Source organism: Aquarana catesbeiana, linkage group LG04, assembly GCF_042186555.1.
Source record: "Aquarana catesbeiana isolate 2022-GZ linkage group LG04, ASM4218655v1, whole genome shotgun sequence".
Classification (NCBI taxonomy): Eukaryota; Metazoa; Chordata; class Amphibia; order Anura; family Ranidae; genus Aquarana; species Aquarana catesbeiana.
The window spans coordinates 542484171-542509580 of record NC_133327.1 but is presented as its reverse complement, the minus strand read 5'-3'; the positions used below and the strand labels follow the sequence as shown (position 1 = coordinate 542509580).

Here is a 25410-nt window from a genome sequence, read left to right as displayed (position 1 = left end):
GTTTAGTCTTAGCTAGACCCTCACAGTTTCTTCCACATTCCTGTCACATGCCTGATATGAGACTGAAATGATGAGGGTGGCCTCTTTTGTATCTCTGATTCAAACACAAATTTGAAGTGAAACATACATTCCCAAGGGACACGAGGAACACGAGTGCCAAAAGATGTTGATTGCAGAACCTTCGAATGGAGATGCCAGCCTGGAAGATCCAGCAGAAGATACGAGGTGTGTCTAAAAAGTTTGGTGAATGGTCCGATATCTCAATGGCAAAATGGGCAAGGTGCACGCGCATGCACATGGCTATCCAGAGACACGTCGAGCAGCACCACCTAGTGGGGAGTACACGTGACCGTCAGGGTAAGCCTGCTGCCGAACATAGTCAGTGTGAGAGGTAGGGTCACAGTGCAATGGAGTAACGAGTGCGCATCAAGTTCTGCTACAAATTGGGGAAAACGGCGATGGAGACACATTAAATTTTGGTGCAAGTGAAGCCGTGAGCAGAAAATGTGTTTACGACTGGTTCAAACGTTTTTGCGATGGCAAGGAAACAACTGAGGATGAGCCACATTCACGTCAGCCGTCAACAAGCAGAACCCAAGACATGATCAAGCGTGACAAATGCTGGCATGAGATCGGTGACTGACTACGATTGATGGTGGAGGAATTGGGCATTAGCAAGGACTTGGTGCGCACCATCGTCAGTGATGGTGCGCACAAGCTGACAGACGAACAGATAGCAAAACGGATGGAAACCTCTGGAGATTTAATTACCATGTGTGACCAGGATCCATCCTTTCTGCGAACCATCATCACAGGGGATGAGACCTGGTGCTACCAAATTGATCTGGAATCCAAACAGCAATCAATGGAATGGCGTTCACCGTCTTCCCTGCGAACCAAAAATTCTCTGCCTGAAGAGCATCATGAAAGGCGCATGTTTTATGGACATGGCAGCAATCGAAGAATGTGTGACAGTGGTTCTGTGATTGATTCCTAAAAAGGCCTTTGCTGACAGTTTCTAGCTTTATGAACGTTGCCAAAAGTGTGTTATGAAGAATGGTGATTATTTTGAAGGCCAATAAAGGTAATTTGTTTGTATCTTCTGTTTTGTTTTTTGATACCATTCACCAAACTTTTTAGACACACCTCGTATAGCCAGCAGTGTTGGTTGAGGGATCAGCAGCACCAAGAGGGAAAACAGCAGAGGTTAAAGGGCAACCCTGGTTGGGTCGCAGGCTCAGGATCTTTAAGCATATGATGGCTTGATGAAGGGGTCCTGCGTGGCCCAGAAATGTCACAATTTCCTGTTGTGATATGATAGCCATAATACATTTTTGGATGCTATTTTGAAGATCCATGTGTGCTGACTATGTATGCTTTGAATTGTATCTAGTTGTGAGACATCAGGGGATGTGTCCAGTACTGATGCCTGGTTCTTTACTCCTCCAACTCTCTCAAAATTCAACTTTTCCAGGAATGGCATCAGGTATGTTCGGATGCTAGGATCCTGCCAGGAAGCTGCCACTGCAGATCACCAATCAGCCTTGTGTATACATGAGACTTCAGGGAGGGTAATGCCTTGGCCACTAATGATTGGTGGTGTGCAGTGACAGCTTCTTGGCGGGATAACTAATGTGGTTTTGAACTAGTATCTGAACATACCTGAGCTCATCTCTTTACTCTTCAACAAAGAAGAGGAAAGCCACAGCAATCAATTTGCTTGTACAATCCATGAGATATTCCGAAATCAGCAGACAGCCAGTTAGCACACCTCTCACAGGATCAGAAAGCAGGAAAATGGCCCTAAGGTGTTATATTTGCATAATTTATTTACATAGTATATTCATTTTTATTAATTTGGGGATCATTTATGACCTGGGGGAGTGATTACAGTATCAAACATGTCTAAATGCTTTCACATAACCATGAATGATCTACACACCAACATGCTTGTTTTTTTTTTTTTTTTTTTTACGCTGACAGCTGGATTTGTCATTTATTGGGGTATTCCCACACGCCAAGTGAATGAGGCCTTTCACTTTGTGGTGCGGTGCCCATTTGTATGGCTGTTCATTCTGATGCTACATTAGACCTGCTTTGGGTTTGGTCAGATTCAGCAGGACCAATTGAGGGGTGCGTTCTACTAGAGGCAATGCAGGCAAAACCTCTGCTGCATCTTTCATGCGTTTTTTGAACGCAAAAAGCAGCATTAGACAATGCCAGTCTACACGAACCTTATTCCTGACTGGTCCTGTGGAAGCAGAATATTGGAATCTTCTTCATCGAATAGAAAAGGGGTAAGACAGATTTATGAAGCACCATTGTACAAAGGCCAGATTTATTGATGATGAATTGGCACAGATTGTGATTTTATGAGAAGAAATGTTCGGTATTACTCGCCCCCTAACACTGGTCTGCATGTAAGCACTGAGGTAATCAGGTATGATGGAGGTTTCTAACATCTGGCTCTTGATATAAATAGGTGGTACCTATGGGAAAGGGGATGTTTACATGAATGTGACGTTTCTTTCTGACTGTGAGGAAAAATGAAAGCTCCCACAGCAGCAGCACACTATAGCATGCCTATGTGCAGGCCTTGCTGCCAGTATTCTGGGCTCAACCATTCCAGTCACACACTCCAAAGGCTGGCAGAGAGAGGATGAGAAGGAGGAGGCAGGGGGGGAAGTGACAGACAGCCTGGAGCAAGGGGCAGGCTTGGGAAGCCGAGTCATGTGACAGGGATCACGTGTCCAGAGAGATGGAGGAGGGGGGGACATTGGAGAGATAGGCCCTGCATTGAAGAGCAGAGACAGACAGAGGAGGGCTGCTTCTGCACTGAGGTGAGGTGCGGGACATGGAGGATTATGTGTGTTGTCCTAGGTGTGGGAGCCCAGCACGGAGCACAGGATTCGGAGAGGGGGGAGCCGCCATGTATAGCGCTCATTGCTGCAGGCTGGGATCTGTGTGATTGCATGCAGGCGGCTGTCTAGCCATGCATTGGTGGGTGCGCGGATTGGTGCAGATTGCAGGGCTGCTGCTAGGCTGGGTAGGGGAAGTTGTTGGTGGCGGAGCAGTGCGGGCACCATGTATTGTATGTGTAGGCGGAGAGCAACCATCACCACCATCATCACCATCTACCCATCCACCTTACCCATCGACGGAGGCTTTCATTTCTTAGATTGCTGCCCTCTGATTTTCAATCGTGTGTGATCATTGGTGTGCAGCAGGTTATACACCCCTGCCATGGCACCATGCAAACCTACCACCATTCATAAATGTCATGACATCATACATGAAACCCACTTCTTCATCACCTGTCACCCCTGCCATGGCACCATGCATACCTACTACTATTTATATACATGAAATCCATATCATCAACTGTCACCCCTGACATGACACATCTACTAATATTTATAAACATCAATATACATGTCATTATGCATGAGATCCATATCAACTGTCACTCCTGCCATGACACCATGTAATGCTGCTATTATTCATAAATATCAATATAAATGTCATGACATCATACATGAAACCTATTTCTTCCATCGCTGTCACCCCTGCCATGGTATCATACAAATTTACTAATATTTATAAACATTAATATACATGAAACCCATATCATCAACTGTCACTCCTGACATGGCACAATGTCATGACATCATACATGTAACCCACTTCTTCATCAACTGTCACCCCTGCCATGGCACCATGCATACATACTATTATTTATATACATGTCGTCCTACATGAAATCCATATCAACAACTGTAACCCCTGACATGTTACCATGTAATCCTACTATTCATCATAAACGTCATGACATCATACATGAAACCCACTTCTTCATCACCTGTCACCCCCGCCATGGCACCACGCATACCTACTACTATTTATATGCATGTCATCATACATGAAATGCATATAAACTGTAACCCCTGACATGACACCATACACATCTACTAATGTTTATAAACATCAATATACATGTCATTATGCATGAAATCCATATCAACTGTCACTCCTGCCGTGACACCATGTCATGCTACTATTATTCATAAACATCCATATAAATGTCATGACATCATACATGAAACCCTCTTCTTCATCGCTGTCATACAAATTTACTAATATTTATAAACATCAATATACATGTCATCATGCATGAAATCCATATAATAAAATGTCACTCCTGACATGGCACCATGTCATGCTACTATTATTTATAAATGTCATGACATCATACATGTAACCCACTTCTTCATCGCTGTCACGGCAGCACGCATACCTACTACTATTTATATACATGTCATCATACATGAAATCATCAATTGTCACCCCTGCCATGACACCATGCATACATACTACTATATATATGGATTTCATGTATGATGACACATAAATAGTAGTATGTATGCATGGTGTCATGGCAGGGGTGACAGTTGATTATATGGATTTCATGTATGATGACACACAAAATCAACTGTCACCCCACCATGACACCATGCATACATACTACTATTTATTTATGTGTCACTATACATGAAATCCATATAATCAACTGTCACCCCTGTCATGACACCATACACATCTACTAATATTTACTAACATCAATGTACATGTCACCTGTCACCCCTGCCATGGCACCATGTAATGCTAGTATTATTCATTAACCTCAATATAAATCTCATGACATCATACATGAAACCTATTTCTTCATAGCTGTCACCCTTTGCCATGGCATCATACAAATCTTCTAATATTTATAAACAACAATATACATGTCATCATACATGAAATCCATATCGTCAACTGTCACCCCCGCCATGACACTATGCAAAGGTGCTACTATTTATAAACATGTCATCATACGTAGAACCCATATTGTCACCACTGCAACCCCTGCTGTAGCACCATGTAATGCTACTAGTCATAAAAATCAATATACATGTCGTGACATCATACTTGAAACCCATGTGGTCATAGCTGTCACCTTTTGCCGTGCCACCAACAATCCTACCAATATTTATAAACCTCAGTGTACGTTATCATACATAAAATCCATATAATCAGCTGTCAACTCTGCCATGGCACCATGTAATGCTACTACTAATCATAAATCTCAATATAAATGTCATGACATCATACATGAAACCCATTTCTACATAGCTGTCACTCTTTACCATACAAATCTAATATTTATAAACATCAATATACATGTCGTCATACATGAAATCCATATCAACTGTCACCCCTGCCATGGCACCATTCAATGCTGCTACTAGTCATAAAAATCAATCTAAATGTCATGACATCATACATGAAACCCATATCCTCTTCACTGTCACCCCTGCCATGGCACCATGCAAACCTCATAAAATGTATAAACATGGATATACATATCAAGTCATCATACATGAAATCCATGTTGTCATAGCTGGCACTGCTATTTATAAATATCAACATATATGAAACGTATATTCTCATAGCTGTCACCCCTTGCCATGGTACCATTCAACCAGCTAATAATTCTAAACACCGATATACATGTCATCATACATGAAACCCAGATCATCAGCCGTCACCCATTGCCATGGCACCATTCAAAACGACTTCTACTTAACAAAAACCTCAATATACATGAAATTCACATCGTCATAGCTTTTGCCCCTTGCCATGGCACCATGCAAACCTTCTATTATTTGTAAACACTTATATACAATACGTGTTATGACATCATACATGAAATCCATATCGGCTGTCACTCCTTGCCAAGCTACCATGCAAAGATTTGTAAATGTTAATATACATGAAACGTGTGTCATAGGCTATACCTATTGCTATGGCACCATGTAACTGCTAATGTTTTATTATAATGAATACACATCATAGCAAAATACATGAAATCCATATCATTAGCTGACACCCCTTGCCATGCCACCATTGAAAGCTTCTAATATTTATAAACCTCAATATACATGAAATCCATATCATTTATAGCTATAGCGCCTTGCCATGGCAGCATGCAGACCTGCTTATATTTATAAACGCTGATATACGTGTCATAATACATGTCATCAGCTGCCACCCCTAGCCATGCCACCATGCAAGCCCTAATAAGATTTGTAAACATTTATATACATGAAATCCATGTCATAGCTGTCACCCATTGCCAGGGCACCATGCAAACTACTAATAGTTTATAATCATTATTAAACGTCATATCAAAATAAATGAAATCCATATAATCAGCTGTCACCCTTGCCATTGTACCATGCAAACCTACTGATTTTCAAAATCATTATTGTTAACATGAAATCCATAGCTTCATAGCTGGCACCCCTTGTCATGTCATCCTGCAAACCTACTAATTTTTAAAAACATCTTAGTACATGTCATGTCATCATACATGGAATATTGATCTACACAAAGTCCATATCATCATGAAAACCTACTAATATTTACAACCGTCAATATACATATCATCATACATGAAACCTACTTATTCATTGCTGTCACCCCTGCCATAGCACCATGCATACCTACTACTATTTATATACATCAATGTAAATGTCATGACCTCATACATGAAACCCATGTGTGCTCTCAGTCCTGCCTTGGCACCATACAAACCTACTAATATTTCTAAACATCAAAATACATGTCATGTCATGATCAATGGAATCCATTTCATCAGCTGTCATCCTTACCACTGTACCATGCAAACCTACTAATATATAAAAACTTTGATATAAGCCAGATCCACATAATCATAGTTGTCACCTTTGCCATGGCATAATACAAGCCTACAAATGCAGTAGTTATTATTAATACACATGTCATGTCAACATACATGGAATCTCTATCATCATAGTTGCCACCCCTGCCATGTCTCAAGCAGATCTACTACTATTTCTAAAAATCCATATACTTAAAGGAGTTGTAAACCCTCAAGGTTTTTCACCTTAAAGTATTCTATGCAAGGTGGAAAACCCGTGCTGCAGCTGTCCCCCAGAGCCCCCCTTTTGTCTTACCTGAACCTGATCATTTCAGTGACAGGGACGAGCACAGCAGCTCCAGCCACTATCTCGGGTCCTCATTTGATAAATTGATAGCAGCGCAGCCATTGGCTCCCTGCTGCTGTCAATCAAATCCAGTGACACGGAAGCCGGGGGTCAGGGCCGAGTCCTGCTGTCTGTGTCAATAGACGCAGTAGCGGGACTCGGGAGCGCGCCCGCACGAGTGCCCCATGGAATGCGGCTATCCGTGGGGGAACCTCGAAGAGCCAGGAGCGCCGCCAGGGGACCCTAGAAAAGGAGGATCAGGGCCGCTCTGTACAAAACCCTTGCACACAGCAGGTAAGTATAGCATATATGTTATTTAAAAAGAAAAAACCTTTACAATCGCTTTAACATGTCAACATATATGGAATCCATATCATCAGCTGTCACGCCTTGTAATGACATCATGCAACCTACTTATATTTATAAACCTTGATATAGATGTTATATCAACATAACCATACCTGACGTCCTGTATGAACATAGGCCCAATTCACAATGCCTTGATGCAAGGATAAGAGTCTTTATTTTTTAGCTATGTGACTGTATGTTTCAAATCTAACCTGAAAACTCCCCTTTTTAAAAAAATAAAATAAAGATCCTTATCACGGTGTGTTATCTGTGTGAATTGAGCCTCCTAGCTCATACATGAAATCCTCTGAGCCGAAGGCTTGCTAGGGATTGGTGTTACGGTATGTTTAGATTTCAGCCCAGGCTTCCATGGTATATTAGCATTCGGCTGGAAATTGCACTGTATGACTGTCTACTGTTCACCAAAAGCAATAACCCAGATAGGTGATATTATGTATTAAAAATCAAGATGTTTTGCCATCCTGTGTGAATATTGCTGTCAGTATTTTAGGGCAGTATGTCGGTAGTATTTTTTTTTTTCTGTTTTACTACAAAGCAAAATTGAGGTTTTTTTTTTGTTTTTTTTTTTTGTATTTTTTGTTTTGTTTTTTCCATCATGTTTAAATTGAGTGGCACATTTTGTCACAATAGCTTTTATATCTTTTTCTTATACATATAATTGCCATTTGTATTTGTTTTTTTTTTTCTTTCACAATATCCTAAATACATTTGTTGCCTTTGCTGCTGTTTGTGGAATTGCTACCCTGAAGAAGTGAATTTCTTTTGAACAAATAACAATTCACACAAGCTTTACCGGATTGTTAAATCTATTGTCTTTAAAAGAAAACTTGTGGCTTGCGCAGATTGAAAAGAGCGCTTTCAGAAACGAAGATTTCTGGTATGACCACTCCCGATTGTTGTGTTTTTTTTTTTTTCCTTAGGTTACCTATAACAATAGAAGATGGCATGTGCTAAGCTGTAATTGTCCTCTCCCGTAATCTAAGATATGAGTGCATGGTTTGCTGTGAATTGAAATATTTTGTAACTGAAATCTCTCTTTCGTAATGGAAGCATAGAAGTGCTTTTAACAGTCAATGCTGTCAGTTGTGTTTGCTCAATGGGTCTGTCTGCTGTGCCACAATTGTGTTTTTTTTTTTTTTTTTCCTGCTTACTTTTCTGTTCGCAATGCTGCTTCTTTGTATGTAGTAACATGCAGAGAGAGTAAAAATCACTGGCTTTCTCGTCTTTCAAATGAAGCTGTACTTGGCACTATATCTGAAAACAAATGTCACCTAAAGTATTAAACTACCGGCAGATAATTTTATACGGAGCCTCTGTGAAAGTGACCGGTCTTTAAATATGGTTTAGCTAACTACGCATTATTTTCACTGGCTGATTTTGTGCCCCATCGGTAGTGGTGTGCACGATACATATTTTTTTTTCTTTGCTATATTTAATTGGGTAATCACATTTCTGTCCTAGTTTCACATTCAGATGGTCTTATCTAGGGAAGTGGTGGTCAACTTGGGTGACATAAAGTACCCTTAAAGTGTCACTAAACCCACATCATAAAAACTATCAATAAATGCTGTATTATATGCTGTTCATACTCAGTCACTTTGAGATTTGTTTTTTGTATTCTGCAAAAAAAAAACCTGGTTGATCCTGCTGCTCTCTATCTACAATTTCTGTCCATTTCCTCAATTCAGCTAGGGATTTTCCATCTGTTTTGGCAACTCTGCACATGCTCAGTTTTCAATAAGTTTCTGTGCTGTGCATTTCCTCCCTATCACATCTGAGCAGCCCATGTGACTATAGAGTCACGCGTGTGGGCATATACATGGTGTTAAATGACAGCCCACTCCCTCCCTGCTCCTCCATGCCCACTAACCAGCTAAACACAATGAAGGTGAGATATTACATGTAGATTAATGGAGGCTTTACCTCCCTCTCATTCTAAGACACAGGCTGGAGGGGCGTGACACAGTCTGGGACTGGCAGAAATCCGCCCACACAATGTTATTGCCAAATAATAAAGATGTGATCTTAAATATATATTTGTATGACAATTTAAAACAGTTTATTGATTAATATTAATTTATTTTTACTCTGTATTCCAAAGGCTGTTTTTTTTTTTTTACTTTGGACATGTGACCAGCAGCAGAGGACTAGAAGCTCCTCCTGCTTATGTTTCCTTACAGACAGGCTGGGAAATAGCATTTGTTTATGCAGCATTATGTAATCAATAAATTGATTTATTGCATTTTTTTGTGAACGTGTGCCAAATCTCTCCCACCTCACTCAAAGTCCCAGGGCTATATTTCTGTTCTTCTAGCTGGGTCATGTGACAGCTGTATATCGATTAGGAAAAAAGGTACTCAGATGTTTTTTTTTTGTTTTTTTTTTAATGAAATTTACTACAGTGCCATTATCCATATACAGAAATAGAAGGGAGAATATAAAGTAAACAGTGTGTTTTAGTGTCACTTTAAGTGCGGCCCTTCACATTTTCAAAGGGCCACACTTAGCTGGCCATGCACTGTACAATTGTCATCAGGAACTGGACAAAATTTGCTTTGTAGATGATGCTGTCAGCTATTTCTAGCCTTATATACTTGACTGAACAGCATCCAGTTTAATGCACCCACTGTTCAGGTATTCTGACAGCTGTTTGTGGCGGCTGTCCGATAACTATACTTCAGGGGGATTTGTCCATTCATGTAAGCTTATATTGGATTGTCAAATACAACTACTTTTTGTATTGCTGTTACAATGCTGATGATATAAAATGAAAGTGTATGCCGTGACCATAGATTTCCTTTATTATTTTTCTTTCAATGTCCCCAAGTGAGCAAATAGGCATGAAAAACACTGACTACTAGTGGCTGGGGTCCAGGGACAGAACACGAAGTACCAAAGGGCTGCAGGGTGGGCAGCAATCATCTTGAGGAGAGACAGAGGCAGCTGGGTGGAATGTCTTTTTTTTTTTTTTTTTTTTTTTTTTCTTTATGTGCTGGTACAATAAATCAAATTTCCCTAATTTGCTCCATCTGAAAATTCTAAAGCCAACCATAGATGGAGCGATTTTTCTTTCCTGAAACCCATGAAAATCGCTAGATTCCCCCATCAACACTGAATGTGTTGATGGGGGAATCCCTCCCACGGAGCCATTGTGTTCTCTGTCCCCGCTGGGTAGAGGGGAGGTAGGAGAGCAGACACACGTCCCCTCTCTTTCACTTGTTGCTAACCTCGAAGTGACGTGTATGACATTAATTCCGGGTCCCCAATGACAGTTTCCCCGGCCATCAAGGCCACGAAAGAATGTAATGCAGTACGATGTGCATTGCATTACATTACATTCAGTGGAGCACAGGGGAGACATCCAGGGTCTTTTAGACCTTGGATGTCTCATTAAAGAGAACCTGTCACCAAATAAAAAATCATCATGCAATGTAAAAAAGGTAAGTAGCAAAAAAAATGATTTAAAAAAATTAGTTACACCCAAACACATAAAATGCCCCCCCAAAAATTGAGGTCCCCCCCACTTATACCCACACATGTAAACACAGAAGTTGTGCTGCCTACACCTAAAAACGTGGATTATGTTACATATCGCCGCGCAAGCCAGAATGAGAGCACTAATTCTAGCACCAGACTTCCTTCGTAACGCTAAACTGATGACCAATAGAGGGTTTTTAAAGTGTCGCCTATGGAAAATATAGGGTATTGAAGTTTGTTGCCATTTCATCAGTCATGCTTTGCAAACTTGTTCTGGGTCCGTGACTCAAATTATTGAAGCCCCTGGATAATTATTAGACCTCTTGTACACTACTGCCCAGAAACTTAGCATTTTTAGGCATACAGGCGGTTTTTTAATTTTTTTTTTTTTTATCTAAATGCAACACATTGTTTTCAGTGTGCTGGTACACACAGGCGTGTAAACATGCACAGCATAAAAATGAGTAAAGAAAAACAGAAATCTCTATTGCCTGTCAGTATTTTACACAAGTAAGATGTTCATTTGAAGAGGTTAGAATTGCATTGGGGAAGTAGAATTTATTTTTCTCGTGTACGTGCAAATACATGTGCAGAATACATGAAAATTTGGCCAGGAATACAGTTATTTTTTTTTTATAAAATATTTATTGAACTTTTCAAAAATTACATGCAGCACAAGATCTCAATACAGAAGGTAATATTTAAAAGAGTAGTGCGAAAACAGATCCATATACAGGTGATACTCGAAAAATTAGAATATCGTGCAAAAGTTCATTTATTTCACTAATGCAACTTAAAAGGTGAAACTAATATATGAGATAGACTCATTACATGCAAAGCAAGATCGTTCAAGCCGTGATTTGTCATAATTGTGATGATTATGGCTTACAGCTCATGAAAACCCCAAATCCACAATCTCAGAAAATTAGAATATTGTGAAAAGGTGCAATATTCTAGGCTCAAAGTGTCCCACTCTAATCAGCTAATTAAGCCATAACACCTGCAAAGGGTTCCTGAGCCTTTAAATGGTCTCTCAGTCTGGTTCAGTAGGAATCACAATCATGGGAAAGACTGCTGACCTGACAGTTGTGCAGAAAACCATCATTGACACCCTTCATATGGAGGGAAAGCCACAAAAGGTAATTGCAAAAGAAGTTGGATCTTCCCAAAGTGCTGTATCAAAGCACATTAATAGAAAGTTATGTGGAAGGTGGAAGAAAAAGGTGCACAAGCAGCAGGGATGACCACAGCCTGGAGAGGATTGTCAGGAAAAGGCCATTCAGAAGTGTTGGGGATTTTCACAAGGAGTGGACTGAGGCTGGAGTCAGTGCATCAAGAGCCACCACACACAGACGGATCCTGGGCATGGGCTTCAAATGTCGTATTCCTCTTGTCAAGCCACTCCTGAACAACAAGCAACGTCAGAAGCGTCTTACCTGGGCTAAAGAAAAACAGACCTGGTCTGTTGCTCAGTGGTCCAAAGTCCTCTTTTCTGGTGAGAGCAAATTTTGCATCTCATTTGGAAACCTAGGACCCAGAGAATGGAGGAAGAATGGAGAGGCACACACTGCAAGTCCAGTGTGAAGTTTCCACAGTCTGTGTTGATTTGGGGAGCCATGTCATCTGCTAGTGTTGGTCCACTGTGCTTCATTAAGGCCAGGGTCAACGCAGCCGTCTACCAGGAGATTTTGGAGCACTTCATGCTTCCTTCTGCAGATGAGCTCTATGGGGATGCTGACTTCATTTTCCAGCAGGACTTGGAACCTGCCCACACTGCCAAAAGCACCAAAACCTGGTGGGATTACTGTGCTTGATTGGCAAGCAAACTTGCCTGACCTGAACCCTATATAGAATCTATGGGGCATTGCCAAGAGATCGATGAGAGACATGAGACTGAACAATGCAGAAGAGCTGAAGGCCGTTATTGAAACATCCTGGTCTTCCATAACACATCAGCAGTGCCACAGGCTGATAGCTTCCATGCCGCATTGAGGCAGTAATTGCTGCAAAAGGGGCCCAAACCAAGTACTGAGTACATATGCATGCTTATACTTTTCAGAGGTCCAAATTTGTTCTATGTACGATCCTTGTTTTGATTGCATGCAATATTCTAATTTTCTGAGATTGTGGATTTGGGGTTTTCATGAGCTGTAAGCCATAATCGTCACAATTATGACAAATCACAGCTTGAACTATCTTGCTTTGAATGTAATGAGTCTATCTCGTATATTAGTTTCACCTTTTTAAGTTGATATAGCACTTTGGGAAGATCCAACTTCTTTTGCAATTACCTTTTGAGGCTTTCCCTCCTTATGGAGGGTGTCAATGATTGTTTTCTGCACAAGTGTCAGGTCAGCAGTCTTTCCCATGATTGTGATTCCTACTGAACCAGACTGAGAGACCATTTAAAGGTTTAGGAGCCCTTTGCAGGTGTTATGGCTTAATTAGCTGATTAGAGTGGGACACTTTGAGCCTAGAATATTGCACCTTTTCACAATATTCTAATTTTCTGAAATTGTGGATTTGGGGTTTTCATGAGCTGTAAACCATAATCATCACAATTATGACAAATCACAGCTTGAACGATCTTGCTTTGCATGTAATGAGTCTATCTCATATATTAGTTTCACATTTTAAGTTGCATTAGTGAAATAAATGAACTTTTACACAATATTCTAATTTTTCGAGTATCACCTGTAATACAATACAATATGGGCCAATAGGTCATAAATGGCAAGAACAACACAGAATGGCTACTGATACAATAATGGCCGAATAGGCCTCACAGCCAAGCTTCAAACAGACAGCTATGTGTATAGGAGCATTTAAACTTGCAGGTTCTGCATCTTGTGATTAGTTGGGGCCACCAAAAACCCTATGGAGGAAGCAGTATATACACTCTGGACAAGCTGGGGGCTTAAAGCCCATGTGTAGGGCATTCTGAAATCATCTGCTCGCTCTATTGTGGTCATAGTTGGACAACACATATACCATTCTAATTATTATGTAATCTGTGTGAAATGAAAATAATATTCATGAAACTTATGATGGCTAAAGTTCATGCAGTACAAGATGAGACTCATGTATATATTGAATTCAATTATATTTAAACCACTATATCATCAGTACATATAGAATATCATTTGGTATTCTTTATACATCTGCTATAGAAACATGTCCAGGCACATTCTAGACCAGTGATATGCAATTAGCGGACCTCCAGCTGTTTCAAAACTACAAGTCACATCATGCCTCTGCCTCTGGGTGTCATGCTTGTGGCTGAGTCAGAGTCTTGCCACGCCTCATGGGACTTGTAGTTCTGCAACAGCTGGAGGTCCGCTAATTGCATATCCCTGTTCTAGACTTACCACTTGTTTACCAGAAATCAGTCATCTATGTTGGTACAATGCCAGTGGCCATCTTAGGGTAAGTTTAATTAAACTCTATGGGAGATGTCCACCATATTATGGAAAGTCTAACCTTACTTGATACAGTGCCTTGAAAAAGTATTCATACCTCTGGAAATTTTCCACATTTTGTCATGTTACAACCAAAAACGTAAATGTATTGGCATTTTAGATGATAGACCAACACAAAATTTCACATAATTGTGAAGTGGAAGGAAAATGATAAATGGATTTCAAATTTTTTTACAAATAAATATGTGAAAAGTATGGCCTGCATTTGTATTCAGCGCCCCTGAGTCAATACTTTGTAGAACCACATTTTACTGCAATTACAGCTGCAAGTCTTTTTGGGTATGTCTCTACCAGCTTTGCACATATAGAGAGTGACATTTTTGCCCATTCTTCTTCTTTGCAAAATAGCTCAAGCTTTGTCAGAGTGGGTGGAGAGCGTCTGTGAACAGCAATTTTCATGTCTTGCCACAGATGCTTAATTGGATTTAGGTCTGGACTTTGACTGGGCCATTCTAACACATGAATATGCTTTGATCTAAACCATTCTATTGTAGCTCTGACTGTATGTTTAGGGTTGTTGTCCTGCTGGAAGGTGAACCTCCGCCCCAGTCTCAAGTCTTTTGCAGACTCTAATGCCGTGTACACATGGGCAGACTTTTCGGCATCAAAGGTCCGACGGTCTTTCCGGCAGGCTTTCAACGGACTTTAGACGGACTTCTGACGGACTGTCGAACGAACGGACCTGCCTACACACGATCTCACCAAAGTCCGATGGATTCGTACGTGATGACGTACGACCGGACTAAAATAAGGAAGTTGATAGCCAGTAGCCAATAGCTGCCCTAGCGTCGTTTTTCGTCCATCGGACTAGCATACAGACGAGCGGATTTTTTGACCGGACTGGAGTCCTTTGGAAAGATTGGAAACATGTTTCAAATCTAAAGTCTGTCTGATTTTCGCCTGAAAAAGTCTGCTGCAGGTCTGATGAAGCCCACACACGGTCGGATTGTCTGGATTCGTCCCGTTGGACCAGTCCGGTTGAAAAGTCTGCCCGTGTGTACACGGCATAACAGTTTTGGTCTCATCTGACCAGAGCACCTTCTTCCACATGTTTGCTGTATCCCCCGCATGGTTTCTCGCAAACTGCAAACAGGATTTCTTATGGCTTTCTTTTAACAATGGCTTTATTCTTGTCACTCTTCCATAAAGGCCATTACCTCTGCTGGGTTAGCCCCCCCCCCCCCCCCATCAAAATTTTTGAAAAAAATCTTATGCAGTGGTTTATTAAGCCCCATACACTTTATCAGATTTTCTGCTGATTTTTGGCTTAAAATTTACCTAAATTATGTAGTGCAAGGGCCTGCCTGATTGCGTACAAATTGAAACTCCTAAGGTTTGACCTCCTATTATATGGTTTTGGTAAATCTGAAGACAAAAATCAGCAGAAAATCTGATGGTGTGTATTGGGCTTTAGATCTTTGTTAGATCAGGTTAGATCAACTGTTTGCATTAGATCTCACACAGAAGAAGCAATATTAACAGTTATTTGCTGGGGGGGCTAACCCGTCATCAGCCCCCCCTTATTAAAAAATTGACCAAACAGTTAGCTATTTTGGAAGCTATTTGTTAGATCCGGTAAGATCAAGTGGTTTTAACGTTGGATCTCACATAATTTCAAAGATATTCCATATAGAGATATTAGGTGGTACATAAGGATGGGTTGGCCTTCCCACATGCAACTATCTGGCCAAAAATCATTCAGGCTAATAGATATTTAATAGATCCGGTAAGATCAAGTGGTTTTAACGTTAGATCTCACATAATTTCAGAGATATTCCACATAAAAATAGAGATATTAGGTGGTACATAAGGACAGGTTGTTCCCCCCCCCCCCCCCCCATACAGTTTTTTAGGCAAAAAACATTCAGGCTAATGGATATTCATGTAGCGCTACCCCCATAGGAGCCGCAGTTTGTTCAGTCCGTTACTTTGCCCTTCAACCCCAAGAATCGTCCCAGCCCCTACTGGCACACCTAGCAATAAGGTTAGTGTAATAGCACAATAAATGACACACAGACACAGTTCAAACTGTTTTAGCTCTCTCAGATTTACTTAATCAAGAGAAGAGACTTAAAAGGGCATTAGTCAGCCAAGTCCTGGGTAAACAGCCAAGACGTGGTTGAAATAGTTCTTAAAGCAGTTAAATAACAATTAGCAACAACCAGCAAATGATACCAATGTACACAATATCAGACAATCAGTGAATTGATTCCTCAAGAAGGCTATTGGTTGCTGTTAATACTACCACTGCTAAAGGGGAACCCCAGGCCGGCCTATAATACCTTTAATCTTAATGAGAGATGCGGTAATATAGATACCAGTAACATGTTTCCTTTTAAGAGCAATAAGATAACATTGTACAGAGTACAAGGTCTTGTAAATGTCTTCACCAGCAGTTGGATCTCATAGAAGAGAATAAATCATTAGTCAGCATAGAGGATTTGATATGGCTGTAACAGGCCCTCTTATTATTTCCAAACTATAATGTCTGCCTGCAGGGTTCAAAAGTGGGTAATGCGTCAGCAAAGTGGGCAAGTGCCCTCTTACCAGTCTCTGGAACAGTCTTTGGATGTTTCTTCAGCGGGTGCCTGTAGTCTCTCCTTGCATGTCCGTTCACCTCCTTGCCTCGTGGTGATCTCTCCTCAGACCAACAAGCTGGAGTCTTTAGCTAAGCCCCCCTTCTTGCAAAGCAGGCTGGGTTTGGTAGTTCCGCCCCCTGTAGAAATCAATGGGGTCATTTTGTGATGGGACTTTAAGCCCCATGGTCATCTGCTGCTGCTGCTTGATTGGCTCCCTCTCCCTGCCAATAGGGACACAGAGGACAGAGCAGAGTGGGTGGATGCCTGTGAGTGAGTGCCGCTTGTCACTCAAGGAAGAGGAGAGGGAGGGGGAGAAATCCCCTGCAGAGACTGACAGGCGCGCTCTCACTCAGTGAGTGCCTGTGTCAGTGTATATTCAGTCTGGCAGTCACCGGCGGGAGGTGCGGGACCACGGGTGACAGAGCAGCCCCCGCTAGACTCCCCCCATCAAAGAACCTTTGGTCCACCAAAGAAGGTAAAGAATCTATGACCTGTTACATGCTTTTGATATACACCTGGAGAAAAAAACAGGTTAGTGTGCACAGGAAACCATACATCTGCATAAAACCCTGGCAGAGAAACCTCCCACCAATTAGCATAGGAGGGGAGGTTTTCCTGCCTACAGGTCACTTTACCTGGAATGGCCCAGCTAGATGTGCCAGGGGGGGAGTTGGGATTGTCCACCACCAAATCTGCGGTGGAAGGGTCAGGTGCTTCAAGAGTCCTTTTTGCAGTGGGAACGACTTCCTCAGAGCTTTCACCCAAAGTGTCATATGTTAGTCTTTTCGGCGGGTGATTAACCCTTCGCTTTCTCTGTTCTTTTAGGCTCTGGGGTTACAGGCACACTGGTCTCTTCTTTTTTTTCTTCCTGCATTTCAGCTTCCTCCTCAATGTAGGTTGGAAAGTCTTCGGGGCCTTCTTCTGCAAGGGGTACAGAATGAAATCCAGTCACTGGCCAGGATCTCTGAGAGGCCGTGGGTGTGGACTGTGAATCTGGCTGTGGTGGCACGCCAACTGCTTCGATTGCGAAGTCTTTAGAGGGCCTGTGCTTTTCTCTGGCCAGATTTGATATACTGAGAGTCCTGGCAGCTGCTTGCAAACGACATATGGTTGCGACTTCTGGTGGTTAGCCAAATTGTGCTTTCCAGGGACACCCAGGTTTCTCAGCAGTACCTTGTTGTCCAACTGCAGGTATTCGTACTCTGAGGTCAACATTTATTATGTTTCTCTGTCCTCGGGCATATGGGGCAGGTTGAGCCTTATCATAGGCAATCTTCAGACTTCTCCGCAGGCGATCCACATACCCTCTGTGGGAAGTTGCTGAGGTATGGTCATGGGATGTGCCGAAGGTCAAGTCTACAAACGATGAGGAGAGTATCCAGTGGCATCATTGGCAGTGCTGTTATAAGCATGCACAATAGCCGCTTTATGCTTGCTCAAGTGCTGCTTTTGTTCTGAATTTAGAGTTACGAGCATATCCAGGAGGGTTCGTTTGTATCTCTGCAGTTGAGGATCTCCTTGAGGATGATGCGGCATGGTTTTAGACTTCCTGATGCCCAACAGGTCTAAAAGTCTGATGCCGCATCTCAAATGCCGCGTGCACACGAGCGGACTTTCCGGCATACTTGGTCCGGCAGACCAGAGTCCGCTGGGCAATCCGATCGTGTGTAGGCTTCGGCGGACTTTTTTTCCCCAAAAGTCCGCCTGACCTAGATTTAAAACATGTTATGTTTTAAATCTTTCCGTTGGACTCAGTTTCTGACGGAAAGTCAGTTCGTCTGTATGCTGGTCCGACGGAAAGCCCGCTTGTCTGTATGCTGGTCCGACGGACCAGATACGACGCAAAGGCAGGGTATTGCATCTCGCGCTCGCTGCAATAGGAAAAACAAATTTTCCTATTGCGGCGAGCGCGGGGCATACCAGGCCCTTAGGTCTGGTATGGATTATAAAGGGAAGCCCCTACGCCGAAAAAATGGCGTGGGGTCCCCCCTAAAATCCATACCAGGCCCCCCACCCCAAAGCACCTTGTCCCCATGTTGATGAGGACAAGGGCCTCTTCCTGACAACCCTGGCCGTTGGTTGTCGGGGTCTGCGGGCGGGGGGGGCTTATTGGAATCCGGGAGCCCCCTATAATAAGAGGGCCCCCAGATCCCCGCCCCCCCACCCTATGTGAATGAGTATGGGGTACATGGTACCCCTACCCATCTACCTAGGGAAAAAGTGTCAATAATAAAACACACTACACAGGTCTTCAAAATAATTTATTAGACAGCTCCGGGGGGTCTTCCTCCGGCTTCGGGGGTCTTCTTCCGGCTTCGGGGGTACCTCCAAGTTCCTCTTCTCCCGGCGTCCGGTTGGTTCTTCTCCGCTCTCTCTGGCCACTTCTCCCGGTGTTCCAGTGCTGTCACAGTCCCAGCATGCCCAGGGACTGTGACGGCATAAGGGAGCGGGGTCTCCGCCTATATAAGTCACAACGGAGCGCTCAGAGAGCATTCCAGCCGGAGAGAGCGTCGTGTCAACATCGGGGGAAGAAGACAAGAAGCCCAGAAGTCCGGACCTCCGCTAGCAAAAGAGCGACATGAAGACAGCGGAGGAACCGGCAGAAGAACTGGAACACCGGGAGAAGAGGCCAGAGAGAGCAGGGAAGAACCAACTGGACGCCGGGAGAAGAGGAACCGGAGGGACCCCCGAAGCCGGAAGAAGACCCCCCCCGGAGCTGTTTAATAAATTATTTTAAAAACCTGTGTAGTGTGTTTTATTATTAACACTTTTTCATAGGGTGGGGGGCCGGGATCTGGGGGCCCTCTTATTATAGGGGGCTCCCGGATTCCGATAAGCCCCCTGCCCGCAGACCCCGACAACCAACGGCCAGGGTTGTCAGGAAGAGGCCCTTGTCCTCATCAACATGGGGACAAGGTGCTTTGGGGTGTGGGGGGGCCCCCTCCCCCAAAGCACCCACCCCCCATGTTGAGGGCATGCAGCCTGGTACGGTTCAGGAGGGGGGGGGGCGCTCGCTCGTCCCCACCTCCTTTCCTGACCGGCCAGGCTGCGTGCTCGGATCGGTGTCTGGTATGGATTTTAGGGGGGAACCCACGCCATTTTTTCGGCGTAGGGGCTTCCCTTTATAATCCATACCAGACCTAAGGGCCTGGTATGACCCGCGACGGGGCTTGCAAGGTGTCAATCTCGACGATAAAAGCGGCAACGTTGACTTCCTTTTCTAGTCCCGTCGTACCCGAGTCACGTTCAAAATGAACGGACTTGTCCGTGTGTGGGCAAGTCCGTTCATTCTGAAAGTCCGGCAAAAGTCCGTCGGAAAGACGGGCGGACCTAGCCTGCCAGAAAGTCCGGTTGTGTCCGGTCGTGTGTAGGCAAGTCCGTCCGTTTCAGGTAGTCCGGCGGAAAGACCGTCTGACCAGGTCTGCTGCAAAGTCCGCTCGTGTGTACGAGGCAAAAGTCTCTCTCTTGATCAGGGTGGATGCGTTGGGACAGACTACAGTGCACAAAAAATTTCTCCACTAAGATCTTGGCCACCGTGGATGCTTGTTGGTACCTCGTGGAAAACACCAAAGCATACCGAGTGAAATGGTCCGTCACTACCAGGATATTTCCCTGCCTGCTCAGATCGGGCTCCAAGCACAGAAAGTCAATGCACACCAGCTCCTTGGGTCCCTGACTCTGCAGATGGCCCATTGGGGCAGCTTGGTGAGGCAGTCTTCCTTTGGATACATCTCATGCAGGAGTGGCAATAGCCCTCAACTTCAGCCTGCATGCAGGGCTAGTAGAACCAGTCCTTCACCAGGTGAAAAGTCCCCTCGGACCCTAGGTGGCCATGGTTTTCGTGTAGGGCAGTTAATTCTCTCTCTCTCTCTCTCTCTCTCTCTCTCTCTCTCTCTGTGTATGTATGTACAGGGGGTCCCCTACTTACAAACATCCGACTTACAAACGACTCCTACTTACAAACGGAAGGAGACAACAGGAAGTGAGAGGAAATCTACCCCTAGGAAGGGAAATTCACTCCTGTAAGAGTTAATATGGGAAAAAGGTGTCTCCACTGATGCTTTATCACCTATCCTTATTTCCCTAATAACCCCAAATTTTCAAAATCCAATTGTCATTGGGACAGAAAGTGAGGTGAAATCTTCTGAACAGGGGCACACACAGCAAAACAAATGTTACAGGGGTGATAACCCTTTCCTATGCTATCTACAAAACTTAAAAATAGATTTTTTGGCTGGAGCTACACTTAAAAAATGTACCTGTTCCGACTTACAAACAGATTCAACTTAAGAACAAACCTAAAGTCCCTATCTTGTTTGTAACCCGGGGACCCCCTGTATATGTGTGTGTGTGTATATATATATATATATATATATATATATATATATATATATATATATATATATATACATATATACACACAGTGGGGACGGAAAGTCTTCAGACCCCCTTAAATTTTTCACTCTTTGTTATATTGCAGCCATTTGCTAAAATCATTTAAGTTCATTTTTTTTTTACTCATTAATGTACACACAGCACCCCATATTAACAGAAAAACACAGAATTGTTGACATTTTTGCTGATTTATTAAAAAAGAAAAAACTGAAATATCACATGGTCCTAAGTATTCAGACCCTTTGCTCAGTATTTAGTAGAAGCACCCTTTTGATCTAATACAGCCATGAGTCTTTTTGGGAAAGATGCAACAAGTTTTTCACGCCTGGATTTGGGGATCCTCTGCCATTCCGCCTTGCAGATCCTCTCCAGTTCTGCCAGGTTGGATGGTAAACGTTGGTGGACAGCCATTTTTAGGTCTCTCCAGAGATGTTCAATTGGGTTTAAGTCAGGGCTTTGGCTGGGCAATTCGAGAACAGTCACGGAGTTGTTGTGAAGCCACTCCTTTGTTATTTTAGCTGTGTGCTTAGGGTCATTGTCCTGTTGGAAGGTAAACCTTCGGCCCAGTCTGAGGTCCTGAGCACTCTGGAGAAGGTTTTTGTCCAGGATATCCCTGTACTTGGCCGCATTCATCTTTCCCTCGATTGCAATCAGTCGTCCTGTCCCTACAGCTGAAAAACACCCCCACAGCGTGATGCTGCCACCACCATGCTTCACTGTTGGGACTATATTGGACAGGTGATGAGCAGTGGCTGTTTTTTTTTAAAAAAAATGAAAGCCTGCATTAAAAAAAAAAAAAAAAAAAAAAATACAAAACCGTTTTTAAATTGTGCAAACAGGTAATTTTTCTCCTTCATTGATGTACGCTGAGGCTACACTAATGGGCACCGATGGGCTGCATTGATAAGGCGGCACTGGTGGGTACTAATAGGTGACACTGATGGGCATTGATAGGTAAAAAAGTCTCAATGACTCGGGTGATCACAGCGCACGCCGCACGCACCCTGCAGGGGGGCTTGGCCAGCTTGCTAAGGGGAGGAACGTCTATTGACGCCCTCCCGGCAAAGCAGATCCGCATTGTAGCTGTCATTCAGCTGTAGTGCGGATCTGAAGGAGTTAAGCGGTGGAGGCCTCCCACCTCTCCTGTCCATTCCCTGGTCTTTCCCCTCCACTCCTTCCTCCAGCACCTCCTCCATCCCATCCTTGCCTTACAATTGAATCCACTAGCAGCAACTGTGTACAGCAAGAGATGGAAAAATACAACCTATATAAAAAAAGGGTAGGTTGATTTCAGAGTGATCAATGTTATGCTATAATGTGACATGGGGAGCATTAGATCTGGTCGTTACATGTGATGACGGTTTGGTGGATGCAGAGATGCACCCTGTCGCTAGTGCAGGGACATAGCCTCCTCTCTATGGGAGTAAAAATGTGCCTAGATGGTTGACAGCGTGATTTAATATGTGGTATGTTTTGATGGATGGACATGGTAGGAGGCTCCCATCGGGATGGATGTGACAGGCCCTGGTGGGCGTCCACCCAGACATGTTAATGTGGCTTTATATAGAGGGAATGTAGAGAAAATTAGTCTGCTATCGTGGGAGGGCAGCAAGACCTTTGACATTCCATATTTTATCCGAAGGGTTGGCTACACCACCTACACATTGACTAAGCTCCTGCGCGCAGGAGATTGTGTTGTGTTGGTGAGAGGATTGTTGTCTTGATCACAAACTCCGCTCCATAAGGTAATCCCTCAGCTTATCCACCACCGCCCACTTCAAGGCCAGGAACTCAAGTTTGTGCATGAGGTAATTCTTCTTGTCGGGGGCCAAGCTCCGACTCACGTAGGCAACAGGCTGTAGATGGCCATCATGCTCTTGATATAGCACCCCACCTAACCAATCTCAACTGGTGTCAAAGTGTAGCTCATATGGCTTGGTTGGATCTACATAGGCCAAGACTCGAGCGGTTGTTAGGCTTCACTTCAGCTGCCTAAAAGCCTCATCACACTTTGAAGTCCGTTGTTCCTGAATGGACTTTTAGTTTTCTGGGCCCTCCAGCTGGTCTGACAGGCTTCACCAAATCTGGGTCATCTTCTTCCTCTTTGTCCTTCAGCAGCTCATTAAGTGGGCAAACTATCTTGGCGAATCCCTTGACGAATCTTCTGTAATACGAGCAGAATCCCAGAAATGACCTAAGCTCAGTCACGTTGGTAGGCCTCGGCCAGGAGGTGACCACTTCCAGCTTCTGGGGGTTGGTGGCCACTCCGTCGGTAGACACAATGTGGCCAAAGTTGACTAAGGGTTGATAAAACTGGCACTATTCCAGAGACCGCTTCAACCCCTCATTATGGAGTCTCTTCAGGACCTCCAAACGCCTTTCCTGCTCTTCCAGTGTCTTGCTGAAAACAATGATGTCGTCTAAGTACACCAACATCTTGATCAGTTTCTTTTCACACACGGTCTTCTCCATTAGCCTTTGAAAGGTGGCTGGGGCATCAGACAGGCCTCGAGGCATACGGTCGAATTGAAAGAACCCCACCGGGGTAATGAAAGCGGTCTCTTCTCTATTCTCATGGTGCATGGGGATTTGGTAATACCCACTCTTCAAATCCAGCACATTGAACTGCTTCGCTCCTGACAGGCTCTACAAGGCATCCTCTGTCTTTGGGGTGGTATATTGGTCGGGAATGGTCCTTTGGTTCATTGTTCGGTACTCAATAGACAGCCTCAGCGACCCATTCTTCCTCCGTACCACCACTATCAGGGAAGCGTATGGACTCTGGGACTTTCTGGTGATGCCTGCCCTCTTCAACTCTGCCAGTTGTTCATGCAGATCTTCCAAGTCCCCTAAAGGAATCAGTCGAACTCTTTCCCTGAACGGCTTATGCATGCGAAGAGACTGATCCAGTGTTTGGCACTTTTTGCACACCCCACATCAAATTCACTCTTGGAGAATGCAGCTTGCCATCTCAGGAGCTGAGTCCTGGCTCTTTCTTTCCATTCCGACGAAAGAGGAGCATACTTCGCATAGAACTCTTTGAGAGGGATCCCACGCCAAATAAAAAATAAAATAAATGGCATGGGTTCAACCCCTCCAAGACCATGCCAGGCCCTTCGGTCTGGTATGTATTTTAAGGTGTGGGGTCCCCCCCCCCCAAAATCCATGCCAGACCCTTATCCGAGCACACAGCCTGGCAGGTCAGGAGAGGGGGTGGGTGCTTTGGGGCATGCGGCCTAGTACGGTTCAGGGGGGGGGGGGGGCGCTCGCTTGTCTCCACCCCCTTTCCTGTCCTGCTGGGCTATGATGCGCTCGGATAAGGGTCTGGTATGGCTTTTGAGGGGGAACCCATGCCTTTTTTTTTTTTTTTTTTTTGACGTGACGTTTCCCTTTTAAGATTCATACCAGACACAAAGTGCCTGGCATTGCTAGGATCAAAGTCGGATCCCCGTTCATGGAAGTCGGACAGATATTGGACTTCAAGTCGCAGGGCAGAGTCAGATCCACAGTCGTACGACTGTTGTGTCGTTCCAGTGTGAACGTGGCCTCAAGGCACTGTACATCTGGTCCTTCCATGTGACATAGGGAATGAAGTAATGTCTAGAAGCACCTTTTATATGATTGGATGATACTATGTAGCAGGAGTGTGGGGAATTTGCAGTTTTATTGGATATATTTCAATTCTTAAAGTGTAAGTTCACCTTGACAGAAAAATCTGTAAGGTGAACTTGTCTGGGGCTTAGAAATCTCCTTTCTGAGATTTGTTGTTTACAAGTTAAAAACAGTTTTTTTTTTTTTTTTTTTGCTAGAAAATGACTTAGAACCCCCAAACATCATACAATTTTTTTTTCTAACACCCTAGAGAATAAAATGGCGGTCGTTGCAATACTTTCTGTCGCACCGTATTTGCGCAGCAGTCTTACAAGCGGGCTTTTTTGGGAAAAAATACACTATTTTGAACTTAAAAAATAAGACAACAGTAAAGTTAGCCCGATTTTTTTTTTTTTTTTTTATATTGTGAAAGATAGTGTTACGCCGAGT

The 25410-nt window shown here is 43.5% G+C and overlaps 1 protein-coding gene across 1 annotated transcript in view; it reads left to right on the top strand.

Moving 5' to 3' along the window:
* The first annotated feature begins 2688 nt into the window (after window positions 1–2688).
* The window catches only part of TULP4 (TUB like protein 4), a 276431-nt gene continuing 253709 nt past the window's right edge, over window positions 2689–25410 (top strand). Inside the window, exon 1 of the mRNA XM_073627891.1 lies at window positions 2689–2840. The gene's annotated coding sequence lies outside the window, so the exon portion shown is untranslated. The remainder of the gene's footprint in view (window positions 2841–25410) is intronic.